General features: G+C 37.7%; 1 protein-coding gene across 1 annotated transcript in view; it reads left to right on the top strand.

The window, feature by feature from the left end:
- The first annotated feature begins 532 nt into the window (after window positions 1-532).
- The window catches only part of LOC110674132, a 37660-nt gene continuing 20853 nt past the window's right edge, over window positions 533-17339 (top strand). The window contains exon 1 of the mRNA XM_021837870.1: window positions 533-794. The gene's annotated coding sequence lies outside the window, so the exon portion shown is untranslated. The remainder of the gene's footprint in view (window positions 795-17339) is intronic.

Below are 17339 nucleotides of genomic sequence, written 5' to 3'. Positions count from 1 at the left end.
ATCTTAGGTTTATTGAATAATATCGTATCTGAAATTGTCGATTAAATGTTCGAATACAACCTGAAGCTTTTTTCTTCGAATGAAGAGGGCGATGATCATAACTTTATGTTAACTCCTTTACTTCTGTTTACATTCATAGGAAATCGAAGCATGTTCTAAACACATTTCAATGATGTGTTTCAAGAGCATAACCATTGTTATAAAAATAGGGGATAATTTAATGAATGTTCATTATAGGTTTTTAGGTATGTATTAATTAACTTTTTAACAAATTATGCTAAATCAGGATTTATGGTGGCCTCCAGTGGTCACCAGTCAGGCCATTTTATGAAACAAGATACAATTTCCCGTTTACGTTCGCATCAATTTTTATCGTTTTCAAGAAAGGTATACCACTGTTTATCCAGTTTATCTATAATCTCATAATGACTTGCGCTTACATGGTATTATCAAAGTCCATAAAAAAGCAAAAACAAAATCTTTCAATCGAACTTCGTGTTTTTTTATCAGACAGAACAGCTAAATATATAAAGATCCAGCTTGTGACAGTCACTACATGAAAAGAGTTCGTGCGGGAAAGACAGCGAGTTTCATTTAACCAACAACATCAAATTGACTTGAGTGCCTCGTGAAATACGAACAAGGTTTGCCTAAGTGAAAATCAATTCATGAAGTGAAGTGAAAAAACCTATAACTCTACTAAGCACATTGTATGAGCATTTAAACCAAAGGCTACAGTGATTTCCTGTGGGTAGCTTCAGCCAAATATAATTGAAAGACGATAGTTCCATTAGGTATGTAGCACCCGTAATCTGATTCACGCGTTTCAATCATTTAGGGTCTTTAAGCCCTATCTTTATGTTTGTATGTATGAGAACTACGTTTTTAAATGTGAAGAGCTTTACTATCTTGCGAGGTACACAACTATAAATGACTGGTTGATCACCTTACAACTGAATAATAATCGCCATAGAAATATCATGATGTTGTCTTGTGGAATGAAAGAAAGTTAAAAAAAAATCACTATTGTCGGAATATTTTAAATTCGTATGTCAATTTATTTCGGGTTCTGTATGCTTGGTTAATAAGTGTTTTGAAATCTACAATATTTTGAATTGATTCTCAAGAAATTAGCTAATACTTGAAATAGTTTTTTTGAGGGACCAATCGCAATAAAAAGTATATTATAAAAAGGGTTAATGTTGATAATAGGGTCCTGAAATGTTTAATGAATCCTGGTTTTTATTTAATAACACGAAAAAGCATATGCAACTACAACTGCAACTACTTTAGCATATTACTGAACCACCGCTTAAAAAAATATTGAGAATCAAAATTCTTCTGAGAGGGATGATGTGGTGGAGGCTCATTCTAATTAATGTTGTCGTTCAATTTTGGGGATAAATTGAAATTGTTCTATACCTACTTATTTATTATAATTACCTGTAAATATTGTTACAGCACAATTTAAGTATTTATAAATCAAATAACAAACATAGATATGGTCGGTGTTCAGACAGACTGAACCAAGTGTTGTTTTATTTGAGTAAGAAAAATGTACCCCAAACATGTGAAACAAAATAACATGGAAGATTAAAAGTTGAAGGAGTTTTTTACATATCCATAGAGCTCCAAAATTCATCTAGTCTGGTCTGTCTAAACACCGACCATATGATCCTCGAAAACTCATGAGAATGGTATTTTACTCCTTGAACTGTTATTTAATTTGGATGTGCTTAAAAGATTTATAAATTAAATTTATTATTGATGTTACGAGCTGTGTCTGCAGTGAAACTTAATGCTACACAAGAAATATATTTGAATCAAAGTATTTTTATACATAAATCATATAAAAAAATATTGTTCCAGAAATTTCTCTAGAAATCTTTGGAAGCTTCTCCCGGGATTCTTCCTTAAATCACTCATGAATCCTTCAAATCCTCTCTGGAATAGTTCTGAAAATTTTGAGATTATTTCTGAATTTTCTTCCAGATACCGCTTTGGGATTTATCCAAAAAAAAGTTTACCATTCCTTTGCGATTCTTCTGGACATCTTTTTGGATTTTTTTTTTTGCAGAACTCTGTATGTGATTTTCCGTGTATCTCCTTAGGATTACTTTTAGAATCCAGGAAATTGATTTCTTTTTAATTTTTGAAAATTGTTTTGGAAATACTATGGAAGATTTTACCAAAAATCTTGATGAAATTCTTTTGGATATTTTTAGAGGATTTTATCGAAAAATGTACTACTCTACAAGAAATTCTTCGAGAATTACTCCGAAAATAACTCTAGATTTTTTTTCCGGATTCTATTTCCATAAATAAAGATTAAAAAGAAATCCCTGAGAGACATCTGGAAGTTTCTTAAAAGGATCTTCGGAAGTATTCCACAGGGATTTCTGAGAGGATTCCATTGAGATTTACAAAAGAATCCCAGAGGAATTTCCGAAAGAATCCCAAGAGTTTGCACGGAAGAATGTGAAGTGAAATAATAGATTTTTTTATTATAGTCTCAGGCGTCTTTCCGAGAGTATTCCAGAATAATAGGTATGATCTAAGACATCTTTCTGAAAGAATCCCAGAGGGATTTTCGAAGAAGTTTCAAAGAGTTTCACGGAAGAAATACTGAAGGATTACGAGGAAAATATCAGAATTTGAATAATAATTTCGGTTGGATTTCCAGAAGAAATCCCGAGAAATTTTGTGAGAATCCCCGAGCCCAGATGAAACCTAGATTTTTAAAATAGATTCCATTCCACTGGAAAGCAATCATTGAATCATTTTCGGCAGAATTCCAGGGAAATTTTACGGAAGAATCCTGAAAGGATTTCCATAATATCCCAAGATGGGTTTCCGTTATAATCCAATAGGAAGTCCCAAGGAGGTTATTGGAAGAATCACAGAGCGATCAAAGAAATAACTTCATATAATAATTTCTGAAAGATTCTCAGTGGATTTTCAAGAAGTCCTCTAGCACCACAACTAATATATTAACATATAGCTATATATGCACGTACGTACATGAATAATGAGCAATGCTCAATACATAATTATAAATTGCGTTGAGCTGAGTGATTTGTACGCCATCCAGTTTGGGGGCGGATCGACGGTATCGAAGTGGATTTAAAACAATTATAAGAGAGCATGTGGAAAATAAGTATGAACTGCGCAGAATCAGACCGATTTTTCATTGCTGCGCACTTCTAAAACCATTTTATTTTTATTAATAATATTGTGTGCAATATTTTTTCACGCAACGTTTGATAAAAGTAGAACGACAATGATCATCAGTTAATTTTCCCCTACGGATTTGTTTCCAATCACAATTGTTATTTCTTTCCGTGCACGCACTCGGGAAATGAATCTGGCCATGGTGCAAAACCGCGCTACATTCGATGAATCCTATGCGACAAAAATTGTCGGCGCTATCCGTCAAATTCGCTCACCAAAGCCATTTTGGTGGATTTACCATCACAGCTAATACCTGTGCGGAATTCGTTTCATTCAACGTCTGGGCCACAGCCGGCCAGAAAAAGTTAGGTGTGAGACGGAAACAACATCCAGGGTCAGTCTGCTATCATCATGTTCGACATGACTGTGGTAATAGATTCATAGCTGTTTATAATATTTACAGTTTTATTATATTGAAGCTATAAGAAACATACATTTAAATTCGGTCTTATATAAATGATGTCGACAGTCATAATTTGAAAATAGGACCATTTCAAAAATAACGCTATGAGCTGCGTTCGGTTTGGCATCATGCGTTGAATAGAGGCTTCAGTGGGAGAGTAATTTGAATCTTTGGAGACTTTGGGTTGGAAGAAGCCGTCTCTCGTTCGGTGAAGAAAAGAACGAGAGAGTGTGTGCGTAAGTGATACGATTACACACAAAGAGCGAATCGCAAGTCTGCGTATGCAACGATCACAGTGAAAAACAGGAGTCAGTTAATCGGTGAATGTTGAGAGCAACAGACGTGTTGCGATGATTTGGCTGAGGATGCTTAACATCCTCAGCAGATTACGACAATGACGTCTCCAGTAACTTACAAGAAAGTCCCCAACTGACAGAGAGATTTGGTGTGGATATGCAAAAATAATCCACTAGCTGGTCGTCGACCCGAATATGGAGTTAGTAGAAATTCCGACCAGCGAAAATTTGAAAATTTGATAGGAATTTCTAAGATTATTATTTCTGGACTATAGAGCCATTGCTGTAATTTAGTAAATTATTAAAAAAAAGCTATTCAATTCATAGTCTTGAAAAAAAAAGAGATTCCAAGAAGAAATATTGAAGAAAATCATGGAAAATTGATAAAATAATCAATGGATAAATGGAAAAATTTCTGAAAAACTTAGGACCTCATTGAGAATTTAAAAAAATGGAGGTTTTACTGCAAAATTTCTGATCTCATATGCAATATTTTAAGCAATATCTGTTCAAATTAACTGCTTGGTTGTTTTTTTTTACCCGAGCCGGTACCGTTTGATACATTTAAAATGCATATTTACACCATATACCGCTACTGCCGTGTTTTCCAGTTGTTGAACTACAGTTCTATTCACATTTTTATCGAAAACGCTTCTCAAAAATGATAACTTTCACACATTATATTAAACTAAAACTTGTGGTAGACTCGGCGGCACTATCACCAAAACAACTTGCACTGTAAGAAAATGACGTCTAACTGAAGCAGCTTATTGTTATTACTTTTCAATGATTTTCAGGCAATGGTTACTAGATTACATATGCTGATAAAATGTTTTTTTTTTATCTAGTTCATTTATTTGGGGCTCAATCGCGTTTAACGCTCTACGGAGCCGAAACTCATTTTTTGTACTTTTTACAATTTATTTACTTTTTAGTACCAAAATTAGTAAGGGATGGAGCCAGGGTACTCGTGACAACTGGAGGTTAGTGGTCACAATTTTTGAAAGAGGGACATGGTAGGGATTGGGATCAGGGTTCTATGCTGCTCATCCGGGAGGTATATTGTGGTAGCTCGATTAACGTATCATGGCGTTGGTACCAAATTCTTGCCGGTCTTCGTCTGCCGGATGGCCAGAATCCTCAATCCAACACAAAAAGGGACAACACACAAAAAAAAAAAAATCTGGAGAAGAGAACACAAGAGAATTAAACTTTTATACAAGACAGGCGAAGGAAATTGTAAATTGCGACCATATAAATGAAATCGCGGGTGCCCAACACATCTCAACTGAAACATAGGGTTGTCTACCTCGGGCCACAAGGGTATCCAAAAGTTGCGCTCTGGAGGCGTCCATATCCGGGCATTGCCAAACTACGTGATCGATGTCATCATAACCGGAACCACACCTATTACAAACATTGCTCAGCGCGAGGTTAATTCTGTGTAGATGTGCATCTAGCGAGTAATGGTTGGACATAAGTCTTGACATCACGCGAATGAAATCTCGACTTACGTCCAAACCTTTCCACCAGGCTCGCAAGGAAACTCTAGGAATTATGGAATGTAACCACCGTCCCAGTTGGCCATTTAGCCAATCGCTTTGCCAACCGTGAAGAGAACTTTGACGTACTAAATGAAAAAATTCATCGTGTGAAATTCGTCTATCATAAATCTCACCTTCCTCAGCGCCCACCTTTGCGAGAGAGTCCGCCTTCTCATTGCCATAAATTAGGCAATGTGAGGGGACCCATACAAAGGTAATCTTATATGATCTTTCGACCAGTGCACACATCAGCTCTCTTATTTTTGTAAGAAAGTAAGATGCATGCTTAACAGGTTTCATCGATCGGAGTGCCTCAATAGAACTGAGACTATCCGAGAAGATGAAGAAGTGGTCTGCGGGCATGTTTGAGATCATCCCCAAAGCGAAGTTGATTGCTGCCAGCTCAGCAACATAAACCGTGCAAGGTTCCTGAAGTTTTCGGAAGGCGGAAGAGTTTTCATTGAAGACACCGAAGCCAGTGGATCCATTGATACGGGACCCGTCAGTGAAATATCTCCTGTAGGAATCGACATTCTGGTACTTTGCATTAAAAATACGTGGGATAGTTATACATCGAAGTTGATCTGGAATTCCATGAATAGCTTGTTTCATGGTCAGATCGTATTCAACAGAGGAACTGTCATTGGTGAAGCGTACACGTGGAGGGTTATAACACGGAAGGCTAATGTCAGACGACATATAGTAGAGATAAACTCTCATGAATTTCGACTGAGTATTCAGTTTAAGCAATTCTTCGAAGTTTTCGATGACGAGTGTGTTGCTCACTCCACACTTAATAAGTATTCTTAGCGAGAGCTCCCAGAATCGGTTCTGTAGTGGTAAAACCCCTGCCAGAACCTCTAAGCTCGCATTATGTGTCGAGTGCATACACCCTAAGGCGATACGCAAACAACGATATTGAACTCGTTCCAATTTAATCAGGTGGCAGTTTGCTGCTGAGAGAAAACAGAAAGAGCCATACTCTAGAACAGAGAGAATGGTTGTTTTATAGAGTTTTATGAGGTCATCCGGGTGAGCACCCCACCATGTTCCGGTAATTATTCGTAGAAAATTGATCCTTTGTTGGCATTTTTCCGTTACATACCCAATATGGGTTCGCCAAGTGCCTTTTGTATCAAACCAGACTCCAAGGTATTTTGTAGTCAAAGACTGGTCGATGTCTGTTCCCAAAAGCTTAAGCTTTAGTTGGGCTGGATTCCGCTTCCTAGAAAATACAACCAGTTGAGTTTTTTGCGGCGCAAACTCGATCCCTAAATTTCTAGCCCAAATTGATAGATTATCAAGGGAATTTTGCAATGGTCTTTGCAAGATGTCGGCTCGTGGGCCCTTCATAGAGACCACAGCATCATCTGCAAGTTGTCTAAGCGTGCATGGTTCTTCCAAACAGTTGTCAATATCTTTAACATAAAAATTATAAAGCAAGGGACTTAGACATGAGCCTTGGGGAAGGCCCATATAGCTAATTCTGGAAGTTGTCAGTTGACCGAGAGTGAAGCTCATGTGTTTTTCTGACAACAGATTGTACAAGAAATTATTCAATGTTCCAGGAAGTCCACTATTGTGCAAGTTTTCTGACAATATTTCTATGGAAACTGAATCAAAAGCGCCCTTAATATCCAAGAAAACCGAAGCCAATTGCTCCTTGTCAGCAAAGGCTAGTTGAATATCTGATGAAAGCAACGCTAGGCAATCATTTGTTCCTTTGCCCTTGCGAAAGCCAAATTGAGTACTGGAAAGCATATTGTTTGATTCGACCCAGTGGTCAAGTCGCGAAAGGATCATTTTTTCTAACAATTTCCTTAAACATGATAACATAGCAATCGGGCGGTATGAGTTGTGATCGGACGCTGGTTTCCCAGGCTTTTGAATAGCTATTAATTTGACCTGTCCCCATTCAGGTGGAACAATGTTGTGTTCCATGAATGAGTTGAACAGGTCAAGCAACCGTCTTTTAGCGATATCAGGGAGATTTTTAAGAAGATTGAACTTAATCATATCGCGTCCCGGAGAGGAGTTGTTTGATGAAAGAAGGGCCATAGAAAATTCCAGCATAGTGAATGGTCTGTCCAGAGAATCGTCTCTTGGAGTTTCCCAAAAAGGCGGATGAGCTGGAACTGAGTCTGGACAGACCTTTTTTGCGAAGTTGAATATCCAACGATTGGAGTATTCGTCACTCTCATTTGAGGATGAGCGGTTTCGCATGTTGCGAGCCACTCTCCAAAGCATCGTCATTGAAGTTTCTCGTGAGAGGCCATCGATGAAACGTCGCCAATAGCTACGCTTCTTCGCTTTAATAAGATTCTTCAGTCTTTTTTCGAGCTTCGAGTACTCTAAATAAAGTTCTGAGGTACCATATCTACGAAAAGCTTTAAAGGCATTAGATTTTTCTCGATACAACTGAGTGCATTCATCATCCCAACCAGGTGTGGCTGGTCGTCTTTTGAAGGATGCACTTGGAACTCGTTGTTTTTGGGATTCTAATGCACTTTTATAAATCAATTCTGTTAGGAATCGATACTCATCCAACGGTGGGAGAGTGTTGAATGATTCGATACCCAAAGTTACCGCTGATGCAAATTTTTGCCAATCGATATTCCTAGTGAGGTCAAAAGGAACCTGAATTGACTGTTCTGACCTTTCAAAATTATTTCTGATAGAGGTTATTATGGGCAAGTGATCACTACCATGGGGATCATCAATCACCTTCCACATGCAATCGAATGATAGTGAACTTGAACCCAAAGATAGGTCAATGCGACTTTCTTTGCCGTCGGATGAAATACGTGTCACTTCACCTGTGTTCAAAATGTTCAAGTTGAAATCGTCGCATAAGTCATAGAAAATAGCCGCTCTATAATCGTCATAAGATTCGCCCCATCCAGTACCATGTGAGTTCATATCACCCAGTATTAAAACTGGAGATGAGAGCATGGAGACTGCATTCCAGAGATGACGTCGGTTTATTGAAACTCTTGGAGGAATATAAACAGAAGCTACGCAAAGGTCTTTACCCTTTACGCTTATTTGGCAAGCAACGATTTCTATGCCTGGATGAGTCGGGATGGGGATTCTGTAGAATGAGTGGCACTTTTTGATCCCTAAAAGCACACTCCCGTAATTATCATCTCGATCCTGGCGTATAATGTTAAAATCGTAGAAGTTGAGATTATCTTCGGAAGAAAGCCATGTTTCACAAAGTGCAAATATATCACAATCGGAATTGTGAAGCAAAAACTTAAATGTGTCTAATTTAGGTTTTAGACTATGACAGTTCCACTGTAGCACAGTGATCATATCTTGTACCTCACTTGATGAATTATCCATCGAAAGATATGATCGAAGCAAGGAGGGGCCACGAGATAGTCAATTCCCTGAGATATTCTTCTATTGCGGGGAGAAAAAGGTCGAGTATGCCTCTGAATGAGTCTGAAACTCCGAGAGCATTACATATGCGATCCACAAGGGCCGTAAAAGTTATCAGTCCTCGCTTAGCCCGGGGGGTTTTCGAAGAAGAGCGAGGGACTTCAGTAGCTTTTTTCTTGCTATCTTGTCTAGAGCTTCTTTTCGAAGTGTATTTAGTCGGTGGAGGCAGGGGCGGCAGATCTTTGCTGCAACACGGGACGGAAGCATCAAAGACCTGGTTCTTCGGTATTTTCAAATTTGCCCCACTTCCTTTGGGATTAGGCAAACCTTTGAGGGAAGATTTCATTACCTTACGGCGCAGTCCTGGAGAAGATGGAGACTTCCTTTTTCCGGGTGCGTGTACCTCCGAAGAATCTCCCCCATCGGTTTCGTCGTCGTTCGCTTCATCGGAAGACAACTCTTGAAAAGAGTTACCAACTGGGATGGCTGATGAAGACTCTTCTGCGGACGTTTTTAAAGATTTTACCATTTCCGCATATGTCTTCTTGGAGCGCTTCACAATGGAGCGACTCTCATTTCGAATGCGCCTTTTGTATGCCGGGCACTTCTGCAAGTCATGAAGATCCTCACGACAGTAGCTGCATTTTTCAGCTTCCTGTGTGCAATCATCTTCCAAATGAGCTTGGTTGCATTTGCCACAACGGGGCTTGTTGTCGCAAAAGCTAGCACTATGACCAAGCTGTTTGCAGTTGGTACAATTGAATACCTTCGGCACGTAAAGGCGCACTGGGTAAAAAACACTATCAATGCAAACAAATTTTGGGAGAACGGAACCAGGAAAAGTTACACGAAACGAGGCTGACGGCGAAAACACTTTCTTATTTCCTTCCATGGAAACTGATTGTAATTGTTTACAATCCAGTATAGCCACATCAGGAATGGACCGGTTCTCAAAAACGCCTTTGCCAGTCTTAATGTCTTCGCATGTCAGACTCGCGTCGATGATTTTCCCTTCCACCTCAACCTCTCTGGCCAAAATATACACATAATATTCCACAGTAAAAGCTTCATGCTGAGCAATCTCATTCGCTGCTTTGTAACTAGGTGCAGTTACACGCAGCTTGGATTGCTTCACTTGGTGAATAACGGTCCCAGGATATTTACGCGTCAGCTCTCTAGAGATCGAGAGCACATTCAAAATCTTATTTTTGCGCCGGAAATAGACAACCCAAGGCCCAGCCGAAGATGGTTGATAAAACCGCGTTCGAGCAACGAGATCTTTAGGAGGCGTATCGCCTCCATCCGATTCGTCCATGCGGGATAAAAATCAACCGCAACCAAATAAACAAAAACAATTACAAAACAAAAATAACGTTAAAAAAAAAACAGAAAAAATATGTGAGAAAAAAAAACTTAATTGATTAGTGGACTATTTTGTGCACACCTCCCCTATTTGGTCGAAACAATCACAACACCGGGAGAGAGACAAAGGCGATGCGAAAAACAACCTTGAACTTAACAATGTTTGTTCGGAGATGCAAAAGGAATATGGGGATTATTGAATTCAAAATAAATAATAATAACCAAAAAATAAATAAAAATAAAAAATATATATACAAAAAAATAAACCGAAAAAAAATAAACCAAAAAAATATAAACCGAAAAAAAAAAGCGAAAAAAAAAGTTGATGACCTTGGTCCGTAAACCGTAGTTTGAGAACCACTGGGAATTTAGGCAGAAAAACAACAACCACGTGATACACGAGGAATGGGGGAAACAATAGAGCGAATCGAATATAAGCCTATGCATGCTATAAAACGTTTGACTTTTACTGTGCGCCCTGTTTTCAAGTTGCCCGTGAGAGAGAGCGAGACAGCACCAACACACGGCGCACAGTGAAAGTCATGAGAACAAAAGAATTTATGGCACGTACAGAGGCTCATACTTAACGAAACTACTGGCGTGCTTGGATGCTCTGGCTGCTGTTGTTGCTACTGTTCGTCGCACCCGTTGCCGCCGCCGCCGCCACCGCCACCTTCGGTCTCGCTGTACTGTGGTTGGTTTGGCTCAGAATTGGCGATGATTGATTTTGATGATGATGATGCTACGTTGAAAAGTACACCTGTAACCCTTGTTACAAGTGTCTCCTTCCTTCACGGCGATCACAAATATCGTTTTGTCCTCGGTGGGATGTTTCGGAATATAAAAACCCACTAATTAAACTATTAAGTGGGGAAAAAACTCCACCAGCTACAAAGCGATGCGGTAATCACAACCGGCTGCTGTAAGCGATCCCTGATAAAATGTTCAAAACTATTGGATGTAGAAGTTATGAACAAAATTCTAAATAATTATACAATATTTTCCTTTTATTCAATGAATTTCATCAGTGTCCGGATATTGGTGCTGTCCGGATTTTGATTCACCACGGTACTCTGTATTTTTGTGATTACCAATTAAATTACAAAGAAGTACACCCGATTCTGTTTTTGCACGGGGGATGCGTACCGTGTAACCAAGTAACACCATTTCGCGACGTTTCATGCAAAAATAAGGTTTTGACGGAAAAAAAATGTATGGAAACTTTTTTTGCACGGCCGTGTAAAAACATCCGTGCAAAAACAGAATCGGGTGTACTTAGTTATTACTTCTTATGAACCTTTTTCTCTTTGGCTGCACTGGAACCATCTTTAACGGCTTTTCGTTACTTCTTGCGCGCTTCTTTCTTTGAACGTTCATTTCCTTCTTATCTCCGGCAGTCTTCTTATCGCAGGGCTGGTAGCAATCAGGCAACAAAACAATAGTGACGTTATTGACTAAAATGATCAAAATAGTGACCATATATGACAAATAAGTGGCATCAAAACTACAAACAAAAGATCGAAACGGGTGTGAGAATAAGTTGCTTATAGTAATGGACAATATATTTAAAAAGTGATCAACTTTATTCGTATAGAACAAGACTTTAAATGACTCGTTCTTAGAAATGGGGTCACCAAATTACAATAGGCATAAAGCAGCATCAATAGGAAAAAGATATATGTAATATAAAAAATAATCCCTCGTCTCAAAATAAGCTAGAAATATGCTGCATTTGTTCCGGATTCCGGAAAGATCCTTAAAATACCAAATTCGAGTGAAATTTTTTGATACGTTTTAAGTAATATTATAAATTATTTACTGCAATTTACATGTTTTGAGCCCATGTGGGGCCCAGATAGCCGTAGCGGTAAACGCGCAGCTATTCAGCAAGAGCAAGCTGAGGGTCGTGGGTTCGAATCCCACCGGTCGAGGATCTTTTCTGGTTGGAAAATCTCTCGACTTCCCAGAGCATAGAGTATCTTCGTACCTGCCACACGATATACACTTGCAAAAATGGTCATTGGCACAGTAAGCTCTCAGTTAATAACTGTGGAAGTGCTCATAAGAACACTAAGCTGAGAAGCAGGCTCTGTCCCAGTGGGGACGTAATGCCAGAGAGAAGAAGAATGTTTTGAGCATATGCAATGTTTGAAAATATACCCTATAACGAATTTATGTCCTTCACTTTATTAAGTATTTTTATAAAAGTTTAGAAGTGCGAAAAGATGCACGCAAAAAATGATGCTTGACTATTTTTTTGCGAAATTGTGAAATAAAGAGGAATATTTTAAATTTTAGAGATGGATAATTGTTTGCGGATTTAATAAACCATGTATTATAACAATTCTATTTGCATTAAATTATCAATGACTTTTTTTCTACTTGCATAGAATTATCAATGATTTCCTGATTCATTGCTAGATTTATTTGAGTGAATGAAAAAAAACCATCAAATATTTTTAGCAGGATTTTTAGCTGGCACATTTCTTAATTCTTGAAATTATTCATTCCAAAATCTTTGAACGAATCCGATACTGAATTTTAAGATAAAATTTAGAAGAAATTCTTAAAGGTCTTCTAAAACTTTAAAAATGTTTTGGTTGGAATTCCAGTGAAAATATAGACTTGTATTTTCGCCCATGCAATTTGTTCAGATTCAGTTCAGGAATGAATTCATTTCTTGACACAATTAATTTAAGAAGCTACTCCAGATTATTCGTTTATTTTTTATTAGTATCATTCCAAACATTACATTCATTATTTCTTATATCTAGGTGTTCTGTGTTATTAGACAACACTATCATCCTAATTTGGTAAAACAAATCTAAGATTATATTAACATATTGTTAACAACATATTACACTTCATTTGCCGTAGCAGTTCAGATTTTTTACAGGTGAGTTGATTTCACCTGCTTATATGAGAAAAAAAAAACGTTTTGAATATACTTAACCTAACTTAACCTAAACATATAACGCATTAATCGTGGCAATAGAAGATTGTAACGATTTTTGCCTGAAATTATTAATTATTTTATTTGACATTTGTTCCAATGTTTCAACTAACTCACTCAGGGAGGAAGCCTCAGAATCATTTTCAAAATTTCATTTTGAATTCTCTGCAGAGCTTTCTTCCTGGTATTACAACAGCTAGTCCATATTGGTATAGCGTACAACATGGCTGGCCTGAAAATTTGTTTGAATATCAAAAACTTGTCCTTAAGACAAAGTTTTGATTTTCTATTAATAAGTGGATAGAGACATTTTACATATATGTTAGATTTGGCTTGAATGCCCTCAATGTGATTTTTGAAAGTTAAATTCTTATCTAGCATGAGCCCTAGATACTTAACTTCATCTGACCAATTTATTGGAAACCCTCTCATCGTGACAACATGTCTACTTGAAGGTTTCAAATAAAGAGCTTTTAGTTTATGTGGGAATATTATTAGTTGAGTTTTGGAAGCATTAGGAGAAATCTTCCATTTTTGCAAGTATGAAGAAAAAATATCCAAACTTTTTTGCAATCGACTACAGATGACACGCAGGCTTCGACCTTTGGCGGAGAGGCCTGTGTCATCCGCAAACAAGGATTTTTGACATCCCTGAGGTAACTCAGGTAAGTCAGATGTGAAAATATTGTATAATATTGGTCCCAAAATGCTGCCTTGGGGAACACCAGCTCTTACAGGAAGTCTTTCAGATCTGGAGTTCTGATAATTAACCCAGAGTGTACGATTTGACAGATAACTTTGAATTATTCTAACAATGTATGTTGGAAAATTATTTTTTTTTTTAATTTTACGATCAAACCTTCATTCCAAACACTGTCGAAGGCTTTTTCAATGTCTAGAAGAGCAAGACCAGTAGCATAGCCTTCCGATTTGTTGGAACGGATCAAATTTGTTACACGTAAAAGTTGATGAGTGGTCGAATGTCCATGGCGGAATCCGAACTGTTCATTGGCAAAAATTGAATTTTCGTTGATGTGAGCCATCATTCTGTTCAAAATAACCTTTTCAAAAAGTTTACTGATGGAGGAAAGCAAACTGATTGGACGATAGCTAGAAGCTTCTGCAGGATTTTTGTCTGGTTTAAAAATTGGAACAACCTTAGCATTTTTCCATTTGTCAGGAAAATATTCTAATTGAAAACATTTGTTGAATATATCAACTAGAAATGATAAGCTACTTTCTGGAAGTTTCTTGATGAGGATGTAGAAAATTCCATCATCGCCAGGAGCTTTCATATTTTTGAATTTTTTAATAATAGTTCTCACTTCTTCCAAATCAGTCTCCCAGGCATTTTCGAAAACGTTCTCTTGATTGAGAATATTTTCGAACTCCTGAGTAACTTCATTTTCAATTGGACTAGTAAGTCCTAAATTAAAATTGTGCGCACTTTCAAACTGCATAGCAAGTTTTTGAGCCTTTTCGCAATTAGTTAGTAATAATTAGTTTTCCTCTTTCAATGCCGGTATTGGCTTCAGAGGTTTTTTCAAGATTTTAGATAATTCCCAAAAGGGCTTAGAGCCAGGGTCCAATTGAGAAATTACATTTTCAAAATTTTTGTTTCTCAACTGAGCAAAACGTTTTTTGATTTCTTTCTGCAAATCCTGCCATATAATTTTCAAAGCAGGATCGCGAGTGCGTTGAAATTTCCTTCTCCTCACGTTTTTAAGACGGATCAAGAGTTTAAGATCATCGTCTATAATCATAATTCAAATTTGACTTCACACTTTGGAATTGCAATGCTCCTGGCTTTAACAATGGAATTTGTTAAAGATTCAAGAGCATTGTCAATATCAAGTTTAGTTTCTAAAGAAATGTTAACATCAAGATTAGAGTCAACATACGTTTTATATATATTCCAGTCGGCTCGTAAATAATTGATAGTGGAGCTGATAGGATTTAGAATCGCTTCTTGGGATATTTGAAATGTAACAGGGACATGATCAGAATCAAAATCAGCATGAGTAATCAGTTGGCTACAAAGATGACTAGAGTCGGTTAAGACCAAATCAATCGTAGATGGATTTCTAGAAGAGGAAAAACATGAAGGGCTATTAGGGTATTGAATTGAGAAATATCCTGAAGAGCACTCATCAAATAAAATTCTGCCGTTGGAATTACTTTGAGAATTATTCCATGACCGATGTTTGGCATTGCGATTCAATTTTCGCAAGTCAGTTTGGAGCAAATTAACTTGCTGTCCAGAGCATTGAAAAGGCACATAGGCAGCTATGAAAGTATATTTACCAAACTGTGTTTCAACAGAAACACCTAAAGTTTCAAAAACTTTAGTTTCAAATGATGAAAACAGTTGATGTTTTATACGCCTATGAATGATGATTGCAACTCCCCCACATGCCCCATCAAGTCGATCATTACGATAAACAAAAAAGTTAGGATTTCTTTTGAGTTTGGATCCAGGTTTTAAATACGTTTCGGTAATAACTGCTATATGCACGTTATTAACCGTAAGAAAATTAAAAAGCTCGTTCTCTTTACCATTCAGAGAACGAGCATTCCAATTTAAAATATTTAAATTATTATTTGGATCCATTAGAAAAACGTAATCCAATAACAATTTGATTTGTAAATTTTACACCTACTTGGACTGCTTCAGTCATAGTGGTGGCTTTGAACATTGCATCAATCATTAGATTCAATTGTTCAGTTAGAAAATTAAAATCAGAGGCAGACATGTCATGTGATTTCCCATTGGAATTTCCGGTAGACGAAGAAGCGGAATTACCTGTGGCGGTAGGGTTTGTTCCATTTGATTTGAAACAAGTAGAATGGGTACCCATGAATCGAACAGGGGAGGAGTTCAAATTTCCTGCTACGATATCGGCAATGGATTTACCGTGGGTAGATACATTCGAAATTGAAAGATTCGAACGGCTACCCGACGGATTAAAATTAGTTTGTGAATGAGCATGATTAAGATCTTCCTGATGGGTATGATTCATGATCAAGCGATCGTTAACTGAAAAATGAGCATTGTTCGATACTCTACCAGGCAAATTGCGGAAACGACCGTTATCGAAACGGATATTATCTTTCATCTGCCTGGCACGAGCCTCAATGACCCTTTTGCGTGAAGGGCATTCCCAATAGTTAGCTTTATGAGGGCCCTTGAAATTGGCGCATTCAAACTTTCTGGTATCTTCTTTCACAGGTCAGACGTCCTTAGCGTGAGAAGAACCTCCGCAAATCATGCATTTAGCATCCATGCGACAATTTTTTGTACCATGACCCCACTTTTGGCACCGGCGGCACTGAGTGGGGTTCTGGTAATTTCCTCCAGGTTTCTGGAAATGTTCCCATGTCGCACGGACATCGAACATAAGTTTTGCTTTTTCTAAAGGTTTAATATTATTTAGTTCTTTTTTGTTAAAGTGAACGAAATAATATTCTTGAGAAAGCCCTTTCCGAACAATGCCAGATTGGGTTCTCTTTTTCATAATGATTACTTGGACTGGGGAAAATCCAAGTAAATCATTTATTCCATTTTTGATCTCTTAAGGTGACTTATAGTCACTTGAGAGACCTTTCAAGACAACTTTGAACAAACGTTCAGTTTTGTCGTCATAAGTAAAAAAATGTGTGCTTCTTCTCTTCAAGATGTCTGAGAAGAAGTTCACGATCTTTAAGAGTTTCCGGCAAAACGCGACAGTCTCCTTTCTTTACGATTTGGAAGGAAACCTTGATTCCCCTAATGGAGTTCAAGATCTCCTGCCTAAATCCCCCAAATTCGGAACAACTGACCACGATAGGCGGCACTCTTTGCTTCCTCACTTGAATCAAAGAGCCTGGGCTAGAGGCTGCTTCGATTTGGTGTTCGGAAAATTTGTCTAGAGCATCGAACTGATTGCTCATTTCGATACAATTATTCATTTCACCCTTGGAAGAAAGTTCGCATTCCAGGGAAGCGTCCTTTCTTCCATTCTTGCCACTTGTAGTGACAGTTTTAAAATCCACTTTTTTGGAAGGAAGTAGTGAATTCAGAGAATCACCCTTCCTTTTGTTAAATGTTGATACCATGTTTAGTTAATAAACGAGAAAGACGTGACCTTCGAGAGGTTTTTTCCCAAGACGGTGTCCAAGAAGGATTA

This window comes from Aedes aegypti, chromosome 1 (genome assembly GCF_002204515.2).
Source record: "Aedes aegypti strain LVP_AGWG chromosome 1, AaegL5.0 Primary Assembly, whole genome shotgun sequence".
NCBI lineage: Eukaryota > Metazoa > Arthropoda > Insecta > Diptera > Culicidae > Aedes > Aedes aegypti.
Note: the sequence above shows the minus strand (reverse complement) of the source record. Positions and strands in the feature narration are given on the sequence as shown.